We start from the raw sequence: 20,940 nt of genomic DNA, 5'->3' as shown, positions 1-20,940 counted from the left end.
ATGGCCTCTATGCCAGGGTCCACAGTGTCCATGCCAAGGGCGCCGCTGGCTCCAGCCCAGCACACTGCAGGCGTCTTGGACCAAGTCAGCTCCAGCCGAGTCCACTGCTGTGGCCAGCCAGACCCTGTGCCCTTCCTGCCACTCCTCATGGGCACCTGCATTGGCTGCACCACAGCAGCGAGTGCTGGGGAGCCAGCTCTGAAGAAAAGGCAGTCAAATGGCCTGTGCTGCCATCTCCCCAAACTGCAATTCCCTGTGATCCTTGTGCGCCCAAACCCTTCCCTGTACAGCCTTGTACTTCCCTCTAGTGGCTAATTATTAATGAGAGCTCTCCCTGTGCCCGGCTGCAGGGTGTCAGCCTGGTCCTGCGTGCCCCTGGGCCTGCTCAGCCCCTTCCCCATGGAGCTGGCTCCTGGTGGGTGCACCATGTGCCATTCACGTCCCCAGCAGTGCCAGCAGGGAGGCACCGGGGCCACCAGCATGACATGTGGCACAGCCTTTCCTCTTACAAACTCCTGGGTTTGTTCCTATGAATTACAAACTCATGGGCCTGGATGTTCCTCCTGGATTTCCCTCCATGACCGTGGTAGGTGGCACAGGTCCAGGGACAGGCAGGTCTGGCAGCAGTGCCAAAGGCCACTGCTTGGGTGTGCAGCATGGGCCAGTGCCTTTCTGTGGCCATGGGAAAGCCCGGATGGGCTGTGCAGGGTGTCTGCTTGCCCAGGGCCATGGCAGTGTGCTGAGGGGTGGAGAGGCCTCTGGCACACAGTGGGGATGCTGAGGCAGCACTTTGGTCCAGGGAGAAGGGAACACACCCCTCTTGGTGGCCTGGGGGCACCCTGGCTGCAGGACATGGGACCCACTGCCACCCTGTGCCTTTGCTCGCTCCAGCCTCCTGCTCAGTGCCGGGGTTCCCGATTTCTCAGCCCATTTCACATGGACAAACAGGGTCTTTTCTTCCCTGTGATGGGCAGCTTGGACAGAACAGCTCCTTGCCAGGCTTGAGCAACAGCCTGTTTCTCTTCTTGGCGATTGCAAATAAACTTCCCTGGCCTCAGGGGATCCCTGCTTGCCTCCTAGCGAGGCAAGGGATCTTGGCACAGCAGGATTTCTCATGCCGAAAGGGACATTGAGACGCGTTTGTCCAGGAAACAGAGCCCTGTAAATCCTGCTCAAAGCTCCTTTTATTAATGTCCCAGCCATTCCCAGGGTGAGCAGCTCTGGTTCAGGGTGCTGCTTTGGCCTCCCAGGCTGGCCAGGGGAAGGAGGGGGTTATGCATGACAGCATCCATCTCCCCTCTGCTCCCACACCAGCTAAGCCAGGGACTGGCTGCTCTCAGCACAGCCTGGTCTCCTCTGGGGGCTCCCTCTCGGCTGGCAAGAGGCTGGGCAGGGACCAGAATAAGCTCAGGGATGTGGGGTGCGGGTCACTGCCCTGTCAGTCACATCCTCTGCCCCTCCGGCTCTCGCTCCTGCAGGATCGCGTCTTTCCGACCAGACACCTGAGAGAGGCACCTCTGTCTGCCCGAGCTGTTAACCAGGTACTTAATGAGGTCATTAATGAGATTGCCACTTGCCCGCTAAAACGCGCAGCTCATTGCAGGCAGGGATGGAGAGCCGGCTCAGCACGCAGCCCCCCGGGCGTTCAGCGGCACCGCATTTTTCCAGAGTGCAGGAATTATTTATTAGGAGAGCGTTTCTGAGTCACCCGGGCGAGAAAAAGCGCATTTCCCTCGCGCAGTTTTCCCAGGCAGCCGCGCCGCTTGGACAATAGAGGGAGCTCACCGCCCAGTGCGGGGACACCCCCGACGAGCCCCGAGCTCGGGGACAGCCCCAGCACCCCCGGGGACAGCCAGCCCCTTCTCTCTGCCGGGGGGTGGGCAGCAGGGGGTGAGGGAGCCGTGACCCCAGCCACCTGGAAACAAATGGAAGGGGAAAATTGGGGTTTCACTGGGACTTTGTAACATTTGTGCAATGTGGTGGAGGGAATTCCAGCACAAATTCCAGGGTTTTCCCGGTCTGCATCACACTTCTGTCCTTTTTAAAGAGGTATCTGCCCCCAGTCCTCTATTTTTCTTTGATTGCTGAGGGACAGAAATGGCATAATTTCCCCTTGTCACCACTTCCCATCCCTGGACACGTCTCTTCTTTCAGACCCCATACCTGCTGCTCTCGGTTTGGGGTAGCAGTGTTGCTGGGATGTCTGGTGGAACTGCTCAAACCAGAGGAGTGCATTTACTGTGGGTCTGATGGCAAAGGGGCCATCATGTGGATCCCCAAAACCCCAAGTGGTTTGGCAGAACCCGAGGAGGGGCTGGTGGCTCCATGCTGGGGCTCAGTGCAGGAGCCATGGCATGCTGGAGCTCTTATTACAGCTTCAGGCTGTCCCCAGCCCTCCACACTGCAGCCAGGTGGGATTATGGACTCCTTTCAAGGGAATTTTCCTTCCCTCTCTCTGTTCCATTCCCCCATACATGGCACAGGGAGGGGACAGGGAGCAGGCAGGGGACAGGGCACAGGCAGGGAGCAGACAGGGCTCCTCATGGCTCTACAAACCACAGCCCTCTGTGTCTGCAGTTTGGGAGCCCTGCCTGGTGACAGCCCTGTGCCACCCATGTCTGTGGTCACCCCAGAACCGGGGTGAAAGTCAGGAGCCCACGGGGAGATCCTTCCCATCACACTTTGCTCTGCATTATGCAAGCTCAGCAGGACAAGTTTTGGCCATAATGATTTTTCCATTCACTGAGGTATTGATCCTGAGCCACCAGCCTGGTAAGCTGCGCTGTGCATTAGCTGACTCCCTGCCTTTTGCAGATGATGGATGAGGGGTGTGGCATGGGGTGGCTTTGGCACCGGCCTGCTGGAGTCTGGGGCTCTTCTCCCAGTGCTGGACTCTCCTGGACTCTTATCCAGCTGCCAATGAGACTGAGTCACTGTGTTCTCAGATGAGTCCCTGCCTTCCTTCCAGAGGGTCTGTGTTCAAATTCAGTGATCTTTGAAAACATCAGTGAGGTGCTAAGGGAAATCAGTTTGCTTGTTTTGCTCATCTGCACAATCTATTCACTGAGAAATGAGGATGTGGTTAATTAAAGGCATTAGGAATCTTACATTGTCTATAATGTGGAATATCATTGCTCAATCTCAGTGATGCATGTTTCACAAAGAAACTATAAATCTATTAAAAATTATTACCCTGTGCTTTTACTTTGGGCATAAATCATCCCAAAGTAAAGTGCTCTTTGGGAAGTCACAGAGAACGACACATCCATGACACTTTTGATAGGGTGTTTCTTTGTGCTTTGCAGGAGGTGTTTGTGTTTACTGTAGGACTAATAAAGGCTTGTAGTATCTTCAATTATTAATTTTTTTAAGTGCTAGTTCTCCTGACTTGAGCAATCAAAACCACACTGTCACTGGTTTTAGCAGTAAATTGTGGGGATTTTTCTGCAATCAAATGACTTTGCTTCCACTTTGCCTCTCTTCCACATGAAAAACAAGGGTGGTTCACTCATCCCATTTTTGATGTTTCTGGCTTTGGAAGGCACCTTTCTTTGGAAAGGCAGTCTGGCAGCCCTTGTGGCTGCAGCATCTTGCCTTGGGCCTGCCAGGAGTGTATGTGAAAGCTGGACAAGCAGATCTGGCAGCTGGGAGCAGACTGGGGGCCTCAACACCCTGTCCCAGCAGATGTGAGGAACTGGAGGAACTCTGGAGGACTGATGGGACATATTCTGGCTGTGGTCAGCAGCCTAGTGAGAGCTTTCTCCTTTATGCTTGCAGCTTGGCCTGGGCAGAGCTGTGATCTGACGTTTTAAAAATCTACAAAAGCACACACAGAACTTGTGCTGTTTGGTGTCAGTGCCCCTGAGCTGGAGCTGTTGTTGCTGGATGCCAGGGACCCTCTGCTCCTGGCAGCTGTGAGACCCTTCATGCTGCTCACCTGGGCTGAGACAGCTTCCATGCTCACATGGCAGTCCTGGGGGACCTGACACCAAACCCACAGGCAAAACAGATGTCCTGAGTCCTCCTGCCACTGCTCCCAGCCTGCTGCTCCTGTCGTGCCCTAGCTGTCCCCCCTGGCAGGATGGGTACCCTGACTGTGAGCCTCGGGGTGCCCTGGTGTGCTGGGCTCAGATCCTGCCACCTTGGCATCACTGGAGTCTCCTCCTGCAAAAGCTGTAGAGCTAGACAGGCAGGTGGGAGAGAATGTACCCCTATATAAAACACATTTTCTGGTGCTCCTTCATAGGTTTTTAATGTGATTCATATGTCCCTGCCTGGCCCATCGCCCACAGCCAGGCACTCCCCTTCCTCCTGCTCCTCAGTGCACTGTTTTCTGTGGATTGGGTTCAACTGGATAATTTCATCTCCTTTGTGTTTTTAATCCCTGTGAGGGTGGTGTCTTTAACAAAGACTATTCCTTCTCATTGCTTTGGCAAAGCAAGCAGCAACTCCCTGCTGTGTCCCTGCTCAGATGACACAGGGGTTCTCTGAATAGCAAAGAGAGAAAACAAAAAGAAACAGCTTAGATGCTTTTTTTTTTTCCAGGCAGCTACACATATCCACCTCATGATACACGTATCCACCTCATGGAAAATTCCCCCCAGTACTTTAGATTTTTCCTTTTCATGTGCCTGCATCCACAAGGCTCTGCCTGTGGCTCATAGATGGAGATGGGGACATCAGAGGGAGTGTCTGACAGAAGGAGAGGAGCAAGAGAGGCTTTCTTTCCCCACAGCCAAAGAGGAAATAGTAAGGAAATTCAGAGAGTCCAAATGAGATATGATAAAGGTATTCCTCATGAGAAACACCCCAGGGCCTCCAGTCTGGGACTGCAGTGGGCAAGTGGTTCAGCTAAAAAGTAATTTAATTCCTATAATGGCACAAGCCATTCCTGCACTTGATCAAGGCTGCAAAAATGGCATTGCCTCATTTTCCCCCATCAGGGCACGGCACCAGTGCCCACTGACTCCGGGCCTTTTTCATCCCACTGGCTCTCTTGGAAGGGAAACCTGTAGCAAACTTCCCACCAGTGTCTTTGGAGGGGACTGCAGGTAGCAAGTGGGCACTGAGACCTCACCTGCCCCGTGTAGCTGTGCAGCTCTGCTCTGCCTTCCCAAAATGCAGGTGTCCCTTGCCCCCAGACTGTGCCAGTCTCTGTTCGGTTCCTGGGCGCATGTGCAGCAGCATGGGGGCAAAATCCAGCCCCTGAACCCCACTGCTTGTTTGTTTGTTGTCTCTTGGCTTGCTCTCTGCAAATATTTGTATGCAGCTGAACCAGATGTAATTGCTCACAGCTCTGCCATGGGGGTTTGTGATGAGCCTGCGAGCACCAGCATGTGTGCTGCAGATAATCTGGGTGCTTTTGTGCTCAGTGGCTCTGGCATCTCTCACTGCATCTCTTTTGTTTCTGGGTTCTGTTTGTCTCCCACTCTCCCCTCAGTGCATGGTGCCGTTCCTAAAATCTCTGAAAATATCTGACTTCATGTCTTGATCATTCTTTGTATTTGTTTTAGGAAAGTAGGAAAGCAGCATCTCTCTGTGTGTGTCCCCCGGTGACTGCTGCTCACACAGCATGTGTCTTTATGGTTCAATTAAAAATGTTATGACATCTCCCCAGCAGGCCCTGCCACCATCCTGGCAAAGCGTTTGCTACCTTGATAGAATTTTCCAGTTTGTCAGTGTAAAGTATTATACCCGCCCTTCCCTCTGGGACAGCACTGCAATTATTCCAAAATGCAATGTTTCTGGTAGCCCCAAGGAGTGGCTAAAGCATTTCTCCGTGACTGAGATTACCTGATTTTTGAAGAGGAATTAATACAAATAAATTAATCACAAAGTTCTCTTCTCCCAACAGCCTTCCACTGCCTCATCTGGGATACAGAGTTCTCCTTGGCCGTATAGGTCCAAAGCTTTGGCTCTCCTGCTTCCCAGAGCAGCTTTGTCACCTGCAGGAAGGTTTTATACATGCTTAGCAAAGAGGAGCATTGGCCATGTTGCATTGCCCAGAGAAAATATTCTTCTGTCCCTGTCCTGATAACTTTACCCAGTTTCTCTCCATCACTTTGTTACTCTTGTTTCTGACACTGTTTGGCCAGTGTTTGCTTTTTCCTCACCTTCTGCACATTCAGTTTGTTATTTACAGCCAGTCCTGAGCATGCCATGAACCTGGCAGCACTGGAATCCTATTTTCCCTTGCTGGTGTCAGAAAGCAGCATGAACCAATCTGTGTGGCCAATGACAGGGCTGTGGTGGAGACCTTATGCACGAAGAGATTTACTGGAGGTGGGTAAGGAAGCACTGATGACAAGAGGTAGGAAAAGAGCATGGATGGGAGCCGGCTCAGCTGCAGCTCCTCTCCACCAACCTTGCTGAGGCTGCTGCAGGGAGGCCCAGCCTCAGGTACAGAAACCTGAGAGAAAGCTGAGAGAAAGCTCTGTGCTGCTGCTCCTCTCTGGAGCAGGCAGTGACGGCGGTTCAGCACCCAGCACAGCCTCTGCTGTGGTTTGCTCTCAGTACTGCTCAGCTCCATCCCCCTGTTTGGGCTGTCAGCTCCTCTGCAGCATCTCTTGCTCCAGAGCTGGGTATGAGTCTCCCCCAGAGTTAATGCAGGGAAGCCAGAGATGAGCAGCTGCAGCAGAGACAGGGATGTTGCATTTCATGGCAAAACTTTCTCTTCTCACTGAGTCATGAGTCTAGTTTTGAAAGTGGAGCCTGACTCCTTGCAACAGATGGGATTTTATCTACAGTCATCACTCAGTTACTCTGAGAGGGTTGTTAAGATGCTGCTGTTGAGTTTTAAACCAGAAGCAGACTTTCAGAAGCCTTATGAAGTTTTGGATGCGTTTTTCTATTGCTTATCAGCACATCAGTATATTGCCTATATTAACCCTAAGGTTTATGGGGTCCCTCCTGCCTGTGGAAGGGCTGAGGCACAGGGCAGCTCAAATGGCTGTTTCCTAAAGCAGTGCCTTCCTGAGAACACAGAGAGATCTTAGAGTGGGATGAGGTTGGTTGTTTTTACCCCTGGAGGAAATCAGCTGAAGCCTCCAGTGTGGAAAAGCATCTGCTGCCTGCCTCACCACCAAATACAACTTCTCACACTAAGCACAGGGAAATGTCTGTTCTGCATACTTGTTCAGCTCTCAACACAGACAAGTGTTGTCATCCTTTGATTTTTCATAGAAAAGGAGCCAACTCTGCTGTCTCTCTCACTTTTCTTTGAGATCATTCACTTTAATCATTCCCTCAGGTTATATCTGGCACCTTGCACACGTGGCAGCTCTGCTCATGGCTTGGCCCTGCTCTGGCCTCTCTTTATTCCCACCCTCTCCATGCTCCTTCTAAATGTCTCCTGCCTTTTTGCTTGGTGTGGATTTTGCAAGGAGCATTTCCTCAGAGCTGCTATTTCTGCCCCCTTGGGCAGGTTCCTGTGGTTTCCATGCTGCTGTGCTGTGATATTGCTCTGCTTTCCCACCCAGCCATGCAGCCCCATTCCTTGTGCTGTGCATGCTGCCCTGTTCCAGCTGTGGGTTTCTATATTTGAGGAGGAATATTCTGGCAATCTCTTCTTTTAAATTTCTGAGCCCATTATAACCTGAGTGAAGAATTCCCATGTCTTCCAGAAAAGAACATATAATTTGGGTGCTTTTGTGCTGTATATAAAAGCTTTTTCACAAGTTTCCCACTCCTTGTGTTTCTTTTAAATCCAACATTTTTGAAAGTTTGATCTATGAATGCAGTATCTTTAAAACCTGTGTGGCACACTATGATAACCTGCTTACTCTTCTCCATTTAACTTGTGAGCAGACCTCCTGCCTCTGATTTAGACATATTAAACAAAAACCATGACTTTTATTAATCTCCCCTTTCAGGCTCCCTTTGTCTCCTTGAAAAGCTGAAGTTTTTGCTTGAAGCTTTTCCAACTACCACAGTATTTTGGGTAGATTAGATTTTACAGCTACTCTCTTCCATATTCCACACCTGCTTTTCCCATCTGTTGCCACATTCTGTGTTCAGACCCTCACCTTTTGTCCCCTGCAGCATTGTGATCTCTAGGAAGGACTTTGCAATGTGATTTGGACAAGTCACTAATATAATGTAGGGAAAAAATTGCATGTTTCTCCCAGTTTGCAGCTGCTGAAATCACAACAGCTGCTCTAAACCCAAACTACCTTTCAGCTGGAGACTTCTGGCATTTGCAATCCCAACCCTTTTCAGATGGGGCTGTGAAGCTCAGCCTCTTCCTCCAGCTCTGTGCATGGGGATCTGAGCTGAGCCTGGCCCTGCCCTGGGCTCCTGGGAGTGAATATTCACAACATTCACAATATTCATGGAAGAGGCCAGTGGCTGCAGTGGTTCTCTGCCAACACATTCAAAGCAAACCTGGGAAAAGCTTCACTTTCCCTTCAAGGAAAATCCTGTCCAGGCCAGCTCCCTCTTTCCAGACAGACACATGGAGGGGGCTCTGGGGCTCGTCCCCCTGCTGCATGGCAGAGCTGGTAGCCACACATCTTCCCCTTGGGGACATTTGGCTTCACCAGCCCTGCAGTGAATCAGGGCCAAATCTGCTGCCAGAGGTCAGTGGGGGACGCACCCTGCCACTGTGGAAACAGGAAATGGTAACAGGCTAAACTTTTTTAGAGCTCAGTTGGCCATTGAGAAAGTGGAGAGTTATTTGTTGTTCTTATCTAACAGTGAGACTTTGCTTCCTGTGTTACTGTAGGTAAGAAGAAGTCATCTCCTTTGTGAGCCTCATTTCTGCAAGACCTTTTCTCAGTTCACAGCTTCCCCTTCACACGTTGTGTAAAAGGTTCTCCAGTCACATCTGATTCTGAAGTTGTATCCTGAAAAGAAGAGATGCCAGAGATGTGGGCTGAGGGGGCAGGGTAACCCTCGTTTAGAGCAGTGAGGGTTGGGGATTTGCAGTGTCCTGTCTGTGCACAGATGGAAGGAGGGAGCTCCAGAACAGGCAGAGAGCACAGTGCCTGTGAACAGCCTCATGTGCATCCATGGGCATGGGAGGGGCACAGCCTGGGCTGGGGCAGCACATCTCGGGGTGCTGGCATCCAGGGAGGGGGTGCTGTGCACCCAGAAGGACAGGCCACTCCTGCACTGTGTCTGCTGCCTTTGCAGGTGGAAGGACACCCTGAAGGATACTCATGAAGTAACCAGGCTTGGTCTGAGCTTTTATTTCATTAAGTGTTGAGAAACATCTTCTCTGGCATGGAGAAATTCTAAGCAGATAGATTTGATTACACTTAGAATTCTTAGGAAATGTGAAGAAGGGTGTGTGGGGGTGGGGGGGCTGTGCTCCCTGTTCTCTGAGCTGGGCAGGCTGCAAGGGCAGATGCTCTGGCTCCTCCTTTATTTAGACAGTTAATCACAGCACTACCTTTGCAGGGAAAGCCTTGTCCCTGGGGGCCCTGCACTCCTGCAGACATCCTGGGAGGATTGGTGGGGACCCTTTGTTCACTGAGCACTGCAAATGTTCTGACATTTCCTGCATCACGTGGATCCACATCACTGCTCCCCTCCCTCCACCTTTTGGACTCACAAGCCACCTCCCTGGCAGGAGATAAATCATCCTTGGAATGGCAGCCCCCAAATCTGTGGGTGAATTGCTGAGCAGATCTGAAAGGCACCACAGCCATGGGGATGGCTGACATGGAATGTGTGCCATCTCTTGCCTTGGGGCTGGCTCCACACAAGTCCCTGGGGAAGGGTGTGCTGCCTTTGCTGCCACCTTGCCCTCAGGAGCAGAGGACATGGCCTGAAGGCTGTGTACCTCCTCATCAGCTGTACAGCTGAGGAAACAAAGAGGAGCAGGAGCTCAGAGGATGCTGAGCTGGCCATGAAGTGCTCATGCCTGTGCTGAGCCTGGAGAGTCACTGCATCCCACCAGAGAGGGGTTTGGGCTGTGTCACTGACAGAAATTGTGTCAGGGATTCTGCCCATGCCTACATGGAAGTGGGACTTCCTGAGGCTGAGATGGGCGAAGAGGATCCAGTCTGGCAGGGAAGGTGTGGGCAGGGGAGGCATTGCTGAGGAGCCTGCAGCTCCAGAAATGCTTCAGAAAGCCATGATCACAGCCAGGCAGGCATAAAAATAACACGTGGAAAGGTTATTGGATCAAATCACAAGCAGCTCAGAATCTAATGGGAGCAAGTAAAAGAAGAGCCCAAGTGTTGGAGATGTGAGAAAGGCACCTTGCAAGACAGTGTGGGCATGGGGGCTGAAGAGTTCCTCATTAGAAGTGGGAAATATGGGAAAAGAAGGAGGAGAAGGCTGCTGTAATACCTACAGGAACAAAGTGTTAAATGCATGAAAGACAAAATCGTCATGACATCAAAAATAAAATATATCAAGAAACCATGGGCCAAGCAGGCAGCATTTAAAACTTGTGAAAGAAAATAGTTACAGCATATAAGTATAATTTCTGTGAAGAAATATGATCCTACACACCCAAATGGTGGTAGAGGAGTAGGATTATTGTTGGCACTATAAAAAATCAAGGCAACTGGAGTCAGAAAGCAGTGGGTGAGACAGAGACTTTTAAGAACAGGCTGAAATTGCTCTGATTCACCATTTGTGCTTCAGTGACTGGAAAGGGAAACAGGGTAGGAAGTTAGCAGGGAATGGAAAATATTTACCATTTCCCCCAACTTTAGAAAATTCCCTCTTAGTTTTGCAAGGAGGGGAAGCAGTGAAATTGCAGTGAAAGCAGCAGCAGTCACCCAGACGTGTGCAGGGTGAGAGGTTTCTGTTTTCCTCATCAGGCTGGGAAGGAGGTGACAGTTTTAAACCAGTGCCAAGAGGAGACAGTGTTGTTTTTTATTTTCCACACTGCGTTTAAACCTCCTGCATCATGTGGTCCCTCCTTTGTCTGATGAGGGGCATCCATTCTGTGTGAAAGGCTGAGGGGGACACAGGGCTCACCCTCACCCTGCCATGGGTCCAGCAGAGCTGAGCTGCAGCTGCCAGTGGGAGCACCAGGAGCAGAGGGTTGCTGCTGCCAGGGCAGGTGTGCAGGCAGGTAGCTGTGCTGTATGGCAGGGCAGCTGGGTGGCACCCAGGCTGTGCTTTGGACACAACCCTCCATGCCCAGGGACAGTCAAGGCTGTGGCTGGAGCCCTCTTTGTGTCAGGCACTTTGAACAGGTGCCCACTAAGGCAGGAAGGTTGTACCAGAGTTCCTTGAGTATTCTGCACAAAAGCAGAGGAGTGTTAAGGTGATTCTGTGTGGATGCTTGGGAGACACCCTCATACCCTCACTTCAACACTTCTACAGTGAACCAGAGCACATGGCACGGGCAGGGTGGCCTCCCAAACGTTTTGCTTGTGACTGTAGTTATGCAGTTAAATGTAGCAGTCAGTATAAATCACTGTCTGAAATTCCTGTACATGCGTTATCAGCCAGTGACATCTTTATTTGCCCTTACTCCTTATTTATCTGGAATCTCAAGGTCAAAGAATAATCCTGCATGTGTTTTCTTTCAGCAGTATAAACATCACTTCTCTCTTGCCTCAGCTGCATGCTTCCCCGTGGGCTGTAGGTGCCCAGGGTAATTCTGGTGCATTTAGGGATACTGTGCTGGTGCTAGTAGGCATCCTGCAGAGCAGGGTTTGCCATCAGAAGCGTTCCACAGCACTCCCCTGCAGCCAGAGCTCTCCTCTGCCCCTTGAATCCTGTACCAGCACGGGGAGCAGCCCCTCCTGGTGCACAGAAACACAAAGGATGTGGCAAGACCAAGGCACAGGTAGCCTGGCCATCAAAGCCTGCACTTTGCAGGACAGTGGGAAGAGGGAAGGTTGTTTTGGATCCTGGCCCACAGGTGTAAACAGTAAACCCAGAGTTCAAATATTTTATTTCAGTTACTTTGATGCCTTAAGAGGCAACCTAGAACAGAGGCTAGACAGAGTTAAAGGAATAAACCAGGGAATTATTAAAAAGGCCTTCAAAGGATTCACCTTGGGCAGTACAAGAGCCCAGCCATGGCTCCACCCAAGATGGACCCCAGGTCAGGAGTTCTCACACTTTTATAAGTTTTGATCCATTTCCATATTGGACTTAACTATTCAATTCCAGCTCCAGTTTCTGCAGTCCCACACTCCCAGATTCTCTCCTCAATTCCCTGTTTGCACTTTTTGGGGCTGAAGCTGCAGTGGTGTCCTTGGTTCTGGGGCTGGAAAAGGATTGTTTTGTGTGCCTGAGCTGTGAGGAGAGCTTGTAACACTTTATATGAAGTTCAGAGTTACACACTAACACAGTTCAGAATTTGGAAAATATGAAAGCTAAAACTTAAGGCATCAACTTTGACAAGTTATGCTGCTAAAGTTTCCCAAGGAAGTGTTGGGTCTGTCCTACACCATATGCATGGCATGAGTGGAGCCACACTTCCAACAGAGGGGCTAAAAACCCATCTAGGTGTGCTGCTTTTTTATGTTGTTTTTGCACCTTCTCTTTTCTTCTCTGTCTGATGCACAGGAGTCATGTGGTGGCCAGGCACTGGAGCAGTAGCGACAGACTTTTCCCCTGAGAGTATTTTGGAAATCATTCCCAAAAAAGTGCATCTTGATATTCAATTATAGTAATGGACTGACAAGCTTTCCTGACGGCCCGCCTCCATGCTATGCTTCTAGTACAAGAAACTCTAGATATTTTTTTAGATCATGAAGCTGTGAGCCTCAGAGTAAGCATGGTCCCAGTCCTCAGTTTGTTACATCAGGGCTCATTTGGAGTAAATTTTGCTGTGATGCTGCCAATACAATCAAGCTTCACAAGCATTGTCATTCCTGGAAAGCGCTTTTTCAGGCACTGCTGAAGTAGGTGCTGTGTGAGCTCTTTTTAGGCCTATTTTGGACATAGTTTAAAAAGTCAGCAGATAGCTGCATCCTGTTGGATACCTTTCCTCACCTATTGTCTCTTCTCAAACAAGGATTCAAAGCATGGGCATAGGGCATGCTGTAATCAGCATTTATGGGACCCTTACAATAACCTCCTCTTGCATTTCTTGAGGAAACCCACAGCAAGAGTGATCATGAAATAATTTTATCTGTTGATCTTAAAATCCCCTGAATAGCAGGATCCAGAATTCAGAGGAAGTACACTTGAATTTCAATGAACTGTCACCAAATGAGAGACCAAATACTCCTCACTACCCCAGACAATTCTCTGGAAATCTTAAAAATGCAGAATCTGCACATTGCTTTGTTAAGCAACATCTTGCTGGGACTATGGGGTGGAGCTTCTTGTCCACAGGAGTGTGGACAGGGTAAGGGCTTTAAAATCTGTCCTTGAAATGTCACATTTGTGACTAGAAAGGGCAGTTATTTATTTTGCATGTCTCAGGATGATAAGTTCAGCATCTGAAGGTGTAGAAGGCGTGTTAAGGATGCAGGTACATGTATGATGACAAAACTATACCCAGGAGAACCAAGGGGAAATTGCAAACTTTTATTGTGAGTGACACATGGCAAAAATATCCTGCTGCTTCCCTGCTAGGGGTGGCAGAAAGCCATTCCCTTTCCAGCACAGGATTGCTCAACATCAGCTAGCTGATTACTGCAGGAAGAAATGTCACACTTTCATCAATTCAAAGCACAGTTCTGGATTCACTGGGAAGAAGGGGTAATGCAGAGTTTGTAGAAGCAGGCAGGAATGACGTGTATGTGGAAGTGAGCTGGCTATTCATGAGTTCACTAAAAAGGAAGGTAAGCAATAATTTCTTAAATTTTGCCTAACAGATGCTTTAATTGGAGCCCTGCTGTAGTGAGTCGGACAGCTCCATCAGCCAGATGAGAACACCCTGCACAAGTGTGGATGGAGCCTGTGCAAGGCTCCCTGCACTGCCTCTCCTTGCCAGGCACAGGCAGAACTGTGAGAAGTGACACCCTCTGGGGAGCACAGCCCAAAACCTCTGGCCCAGCCCAGAGCACTCCCTGCATATGCTGGGATCACAGGATGAGTACAAGAACACACAGAGGACACCTTTCTCTGTTCAGTGTGGCCTGAGTTTTGATGCATCTTTAAAGGTTTCTTGGACTTACCGTGCTGAGTTCAGCTCAGATAAGCTCCTAATTCTGCAGCTCCACACAAACATACAAAAGATAGGGTATGAAATAGGGAGTCCAGACACCCTGTTTCTTAATTGTGGGCTGGGCTGGAACATCTCTGTAGGAGATGTTGCATCTGTCCAGGATTCTGAGGAGTTGGACGCCCTGATGAGAACTACTTTAAATGTTTTCTTGAATTTATTTTTCCAATTAACTAACATTTTGCTGGTTGTTTTGGGTGGAGTTTTTTTTCCCAAACAAATGTAAGAAAAATATTTTTATTAAATTCCATCAATAAAGGCACTTTGAATTGAGGGGTTTTCATGTCAGAGTTTTTGGTTTTCATTAAAATGTTCTGTTACCACTAATGGCAGGTGCTGACAGAGTGGATGAAGTCTTTTTTCAGGGTCTGATTCTGGACTGCCTTGTAATGAAATGTTTTTTTGTGCACAGTCTAATTACTATAGACTGACAATCAAACAGGATGACTCAGCCAGCCCCAGACCAAGCTCATTGGACTTTTGAGCCATGTGGATTGTTTGCATTTCACAGGGGACAAAATTATAATACTCCTGTAAAAGTAACTTCTGGCTCAGAATATTCCTCTGGACAACAAAACAAAGACCCTGCACGACTTCAGGGCACTGTGACCATGTCAGATGTGCCTTTATCATTGACCTGGGATGATTTCAGTAGAGAGAGGAGAGGGCAGGAGAGGAGAGGAGTTTAGTGTGTTACTATTTCAGGACTGTGTCCAGTTCACATTCATGGGGAAGGCAGCTGCCTCCCCAGTCACTCCTTTCCCTGCCCCTACCCCCCAAAAAATTAAAATTAAAGTGCCAGAACACAAACTGAAACACTTCAGAGACCCCAGAGAGTGAGAGACCAACGCCTGTGGAAGCTCTTTGCTTAAGTGCGAAGTCAGGCAGACTGGGCTGACTTTGCAGAGAAGCAAACTGCCACTCTCAGAACTGGGCAAGGGGGAAAATCCAGAGTGATCTAAAGTCTGGATTACCACAAAGTAAGAAAAATTTTGGGACTGTCTTCAACCAAAGTCTGACTGGGGACAGCTGATGTTTGTGTCTTTGCTGTGACAGGTGCACTCTGCATCTGCAGGCAGAAGGGCAGCTCTTCTGCAGGCAGGAAATCTTTCAAGGATGGGCACTGGCCTCTGCTGACCCCCAGGAATGAACACTGACCATGGACTGGCTGCACTCAACTGCACTTTTCCTGCCAGCCTGAAAAAACAGGAGAAAGAAACGAGACTCTGCACAAGGGCTCCTTTTGCCCAATAGCCTGGGCTGGGGAAGTCTGTTCTTGTCCAAGGAAATTTATCTTGCTCGTCTCTTGACCTCCCAGACTGTTGGCTGTGCTCCAAGGAAGACCTCCTCTTCCTCCTCCAGAGCTCTGATGGGCTGCAGCAGCCCTACCTCCAGGAAATGAGTTAGTGAAAAATTCCCAGTACTCCCCATCCCTTTCTGCCTGTAACAGCTTCCCCTGGGAAATCCCAGCTGCCTCCTGCTGCTGTCTTAGTAGATTATGGCTCACAGGGTAGGTGACACTGGACTTTCTCCCAGAATTAGGACATTGCCTTAGATGTTCAGGCAGTAATTTAAAGATGTTTCAGTTACATTCTGAACTTAACCAGTTTGGTTAACCAGATTGGTCTTTGGAGGACAGCAGGTTCTGTGGCAATAGCAAGGGCCTCAAGTTCCCCTGCCGATGTTGTGTAACCTCTGTGATCCGCAGAAAAGGATTTCCTTATTTTCTTTTTAGAAAGGCTAACATGCTGCCCGCCCTTTTTTTTTCGAACCGTGATCAAGATAATGTGCAGTGGTGAGGGGAAAAACGTCACTGGTAACTGATTCTGCTAAGATTAAAAGTATATGAGTTCTTCTCTTACCTGAAGAGCTCTTAGTGCCATTTTCTTCCCTGCTTTATAGTCTCAAGGTGCTGAAGACATCAGCAATGTACATAATAATGGATGCTGCTTGTAGGAATCATTCTAGGTCTTCATTCTTCAGACTCCAATATTCTCTACCGTGTGAAGAAAACAAAGAAAATTCTACCAGGAGTTTATTTTTAGCTTGGCTGGAACATAACAGCAAAGGGAGTGGTGTGAATTTTCCCATTGGCATGTTGTGCACCATGATCTGGCTTCAGAGCAAGCTCCTCCAGTGCCAGCATGGGAGGAGGTGAGAGGTGAGTGGTGCTGGGTTACCTGTGTCTGTGCATTTGCTGTTCTGCCCCACTGCTGTAAAATAATCATAACAATCCTGGGAGGTTATAAAACAGTGTACATGGGGTTGTGCTGTGCCCAGAGCATGGCGTGGGGCCCTGGAGGCAGAGGAGCAATGTGGTCAGTTCCCGTGACCAAAAATCACATCTGAGAAAGCCCCAGCTGCTGTGACCTACCACACCGTGTTTCACTCATTCTGCAAAGATTCCAACTTCCTGCCGGGCCTTGGATTGTGCAAAGAATCCAGCCCCCTGCCAGGGCCTGGTAAATGCAGTGCCTGGGCAGAGCAAAGAGTGGCTGCTGTGTTTGATGTGTGCTGTGTACTTAACCTCACACCTTTCCCCCCTGCCCTGGCCCTGCTGCTGTGCACAGAGGCAAACCTGGGCTGCCCTGACAGGGAGCTGAGCACAAGGGCATCCCTGGTGAGCCACATCCCAGCTCAGCATCTGGCCCCTCTCCCTCCTCTGACAGATGAAGGGATGATAAACTACTGTTCCATCCTAAACTCTGTGCTTGTGCTGGTGGAATTGGAGAAGAAACCATGGCCCACAGGCTGCTGGGATTTGTGCTGACCCATTTGTTTGCAGGCAGGATCCTCGCTCAGTGTGAGCTATTGCTTTCTTCCATGGGAGACAACTCAGTGACACAGAATTTTCCAACCAAAAAGATGGGGTCTGCCTCTTTTACTTGGGCTGTGTGTAGACTTGCATCTGTAACGTCTGCAACTGAGATCTGAGACAATTGAACCTGCCTAATTGTTGCTGTGTGTATATGCTGTGTGTGTGCCAGCATGGATTATACATCCTCCCTTCTCCTTGTTCCTGCTGCCTGGGGTGTGCTGTTTCTGCACAGTTAAATGTGTCATATTTTTATTGAATAGCAACGTCCCAACTGAAGAGATAAATACAACACAGGCATAATGAATCATGGGCTCTCTGGACTTGCTCAGCCCCAGGAGGCTGGAGCAGGCCAAGGGATGAAACACCGTGGTCTAACTCTTGTTTTCTTCACTTTTCCCTGCAAACTGCACCCATGGGAATTCAGAGAACAATACTCATCCTGCCTGTGCAAGAATCCAAGGATCCTGAAGGGGCCAGGATGAAAATCATCTGCAAGGGGCAAGAGGGCTAAGTGGCATTATGCTCTTCTCTGCTCAACATCCCTCTCTGAGGAGGGGTCTGGCTGCTGCTGCTGCCTGGGGAGCCTGACCAGGGGCTGGAGGGCACTGATCTTACCAAAAAATCCTTGACCAGGCTGAACATGAGCCTCTAAGGACACTCCCACTATGAGAAGAATAAATGAAATGAAGAATACAGACAGAAATGCACTTGTGCACACCGTGCAACCTCTTCCCTCTGCCCAGGGCAGGGCAGGCTTCAGGACAGATGTGAAAAGATAAAGCCTGACTGGGGAAGAACCAGAGATGGGCAGCAAGGAAGAGTGGAGGACTTGGAAACATGACCTGTGAGGGCAGGAGAAATAAACTGGCACTGGTTAATTCAGAAAAAGGAAGACTAGGGAGACGAGTTAAGCCTTTAAGTGTATAAAAGACGACCACAGAGTAAGGCTGTGAATCGGTCTCCCACTGGGGATAGGGGAAAATTACAATAATATTTTTGAAAAGATATTGAGAGAAACTTTCCAACTGCAGGATAAATAAGGACTGGAAAATATACAGGTTGGCATATCTCCACCAACAAATGTTTTTAAGACCAGGTTAGACAAACTTCTGTCAAGAATGCAGGTTTTGGCAACAAGGAAGGACAATGAGGGGTGTTAAGATTAATTTCAGTATTTTTTGTTGGCTGGTTTCATTGCAGAAGCCAGAAGCTTCTGGAGAGAATGTCTACCATTGCACAGGGTGAAGGTTGAAGGTATTCATGCATATCCTGGGCATGGTGGGACTTCCCTGCAACTGCTCTGCCCAGCATATGTGGTTTCCCTGCAGTTTAAGGACAGCCAGGTCAGGCAATCGAGGAGGTGACAACTTTCTATAATAAAGCTATTAGAGCTTTAAGCAAAGAGCTAAGAATTGAAGATGTAGCAAAATATTTTTTTCATGTAAAAGCCACTCAAACCCACCTTTACAGGCCTCTTGGTAAAGGAAGGAGTCTTTGAGGAAGATTCCAATTAAAAGCCCCATAAAAGGATTATCTATTTTTCTCGAACTTCTAATATTAGCAGGCACAGAGCATAAATATTAATCACTTCACTGAGCAGCTGAATGCTGCTCTGTCATGTTTCTAGCACTGCATAGGTAAGTGTGCCCCTTCCCCAGTGATTCAGTCATGACTGGAAGTCACACATACATCCCCCAGAAAATCAGTAGTGCTGGGACACACAGCAGCAGCTGCAGATGCTGGGGGTGGTACAGGAATCCCTGAGCTGGCCTGGGATGTGGCTGGGACAGGACAAGAGCATGCTTGGACAAGAGCGATCTTTATATGCTGTTCTTCTGGCTCTGCCCATCTCTTTAGAGTGACAAATCGAGAGGGGGGACTATGACTCCCAGCACTTTTCCCTGAACTGCTTGTTCTGCAGCATAGGAAAAAATGACTTGAACGAAGATGCTGATGCCAGCTTTGTTCTCCAGAAAGAAGCTCTGCTGGAAGGTAGGAGTCATGAGTCTGAAAAAGCCAGCACAGATCAGCACAGTTCTCTGGAATCTGGATGCTCTCCCTCGCCTCCCCTGTGGTCTCCTGCTGCTGCTTGCCCGGGGGCATGGCAAAGTGAGTGGGTGAGGTTCACTCCCAAGGCTCCTGGGCTCCGGCACTTTGCTTTCAGTTATCTCCAGAATTTGTAAGAGTTTCCAAAGATAGGGGAAGGGTTTTATCCACCATGGGTGGTCCCTATTCAGGTACCCTAATGGTCTGAAACCTTTTCACAGCAAAAAGGGAGGGATGAGCAGTGTGTGTGTGTGTGTGTGTGTGTGTGTGTGTGTGTGTGTGTGTGTGTGTGTGTGTGTGTGTGTGTGTGTGTGTGTGCGTGCGCTGGAGGAGTTTACAGTGATTTGGTGATTTCTGTACTATCCAGGCAGGTGAAATTGTTAAATTATGCATCTTTCTGCAAGAAGCACAGCACAAGGGGAATCTGAGATGGAGCCAAAGAGTGGTAAGAAGGGGGCTTCTGAGAGAGGGGAGTGGGTAGAGGAAGAGGAAAAAAGCAAGTCCCCTGTGTTCCTGACCTGAAGCCCTAAAGGGGAAGGCAGGGGACTTTTGTGCAGCTCCTTGCACTGGCCGCAGGTACCTATCTCCACACGGCCTAAGTACAAAAGAACTGATAAGCTGAGGGAAGGATCTCAGCCCAAGATAAGACCTTTCTGAGCAAACATCTACATAAACATACCCCAGTTAGTGGTAAGTGTGAGCTGGCCAGCTGCCCATCTCACTTATGTCCCTACTCAAGAGAGCCACAGGAACTCATCTGCCTTCAGGTTCAGCACGTATGTAAGGCTTAATCAGCTTTTAAAGGATAGGAAGTGTCCTAAACCACTCTGCCTGTCCAGGAAAGTGTCTGCCTGCTGTGAACCCCCTGCTTCAGTGCTCATGCTCCAAAAGCAGCACTCTCAGCCAAGGGCTCTGAAGGGCATGGGCTATGTAAACCCACCCAAGACACCAGTCCTGCACCTTGTCCAGGCAAGCAGGCTCTGCCTCCCTGATTCTCCCAGGCAGTGCATCAAACTGCTGTGGGGAACATCCCACCCAGCCTCTCTGCAGCCGGGGAGAGGCACCAGGAGACATGAGAGCCACAATTCTCCCCTGTCAGCTCTCCCTCCAGCACCTGGCTCAGACTGTACCAGCCGTAATGGGAGTACCTGGAGAGTGCACAGGGTTGCAGTGTGAACCTGAATGCTGCAACAGCTCTGTGGGCTACTTATTTTCTGAGGATTTATTTTGTAATAATTTTGTATTTTTATTTTATAATTGTAATTTTATTTTGTAATATTTATTATGTATCCTTGCCACTCTTTTATGTTCTCTGATGTTGGGAAGCCCTTGTGAAGATCTTGCTCCATCCAGTCAGAGCAGAGAGGTTCACTGGACGAGGGAACATTGTAGCCAAGGTGGAAGTAATGCACAGGGAGATGCTGATTTTGGGCACAAACTTGTAGGATATAACTCCACACCAGCTGCTGACTCCTCTCAACTTGGAAAAACAGGGATGAACCCCAGAAACAGTTTGCTTGCTCTTTCCAGTTAAGCACTGGAAGCACAGCAGCCAGGACAGGCACAGTGGTACCATGTCCTGCAGCCCCAATGGGGGCTGGTGCTGATTTAAGCAGGGCATTTGTTCTGGCTTGCACGGCCAGGACTCAGAGTTTGAGCTTTTATGATCACAATAATGAGGTTGCTGTGCCTGGACCCTGATTACTACATAGCTTGGCAAAATTTATTGGACACACTGATCCCTGCTAGTGCTTTTGTTTGACAGACAAGAGGCCAAAACCAGCAGAAGGCTGTAGCCAGCTGCAGGCAGGCAGTAGCCATGTGGCCCCTTTCCCACGCTGCGGGCATCCCTGGGGTGCAGGGGGTGCCCTGAAGGAGCCGTGGCCCGGCGAGCTCTCCCTGGGCAGCACTGAAATAGGCGCTGGGGGAAGCTGCCTGGGCTGGCTAATGAACTATTGATATCTGCAGCGCGTATTCGAAATGA

This window comes from Catharus ustulatus, chromosome 10, assembly GCF_009819885.2.
Source record: "Catharus ustulatus isolate bCatUst1 chromosome 10, bCatUst1.pri.v2, whole genome shotgun sequence".
Classification (NCBI taxonomy): domain Eukaryota; kingdom Metazoa; phylum Chordata; class Aves; order Passeriformes; family Turdidae; genus Catharus; species Catharus ustulatus.
Note: the sequence above shows the minus strand (reverse complement) of the source record.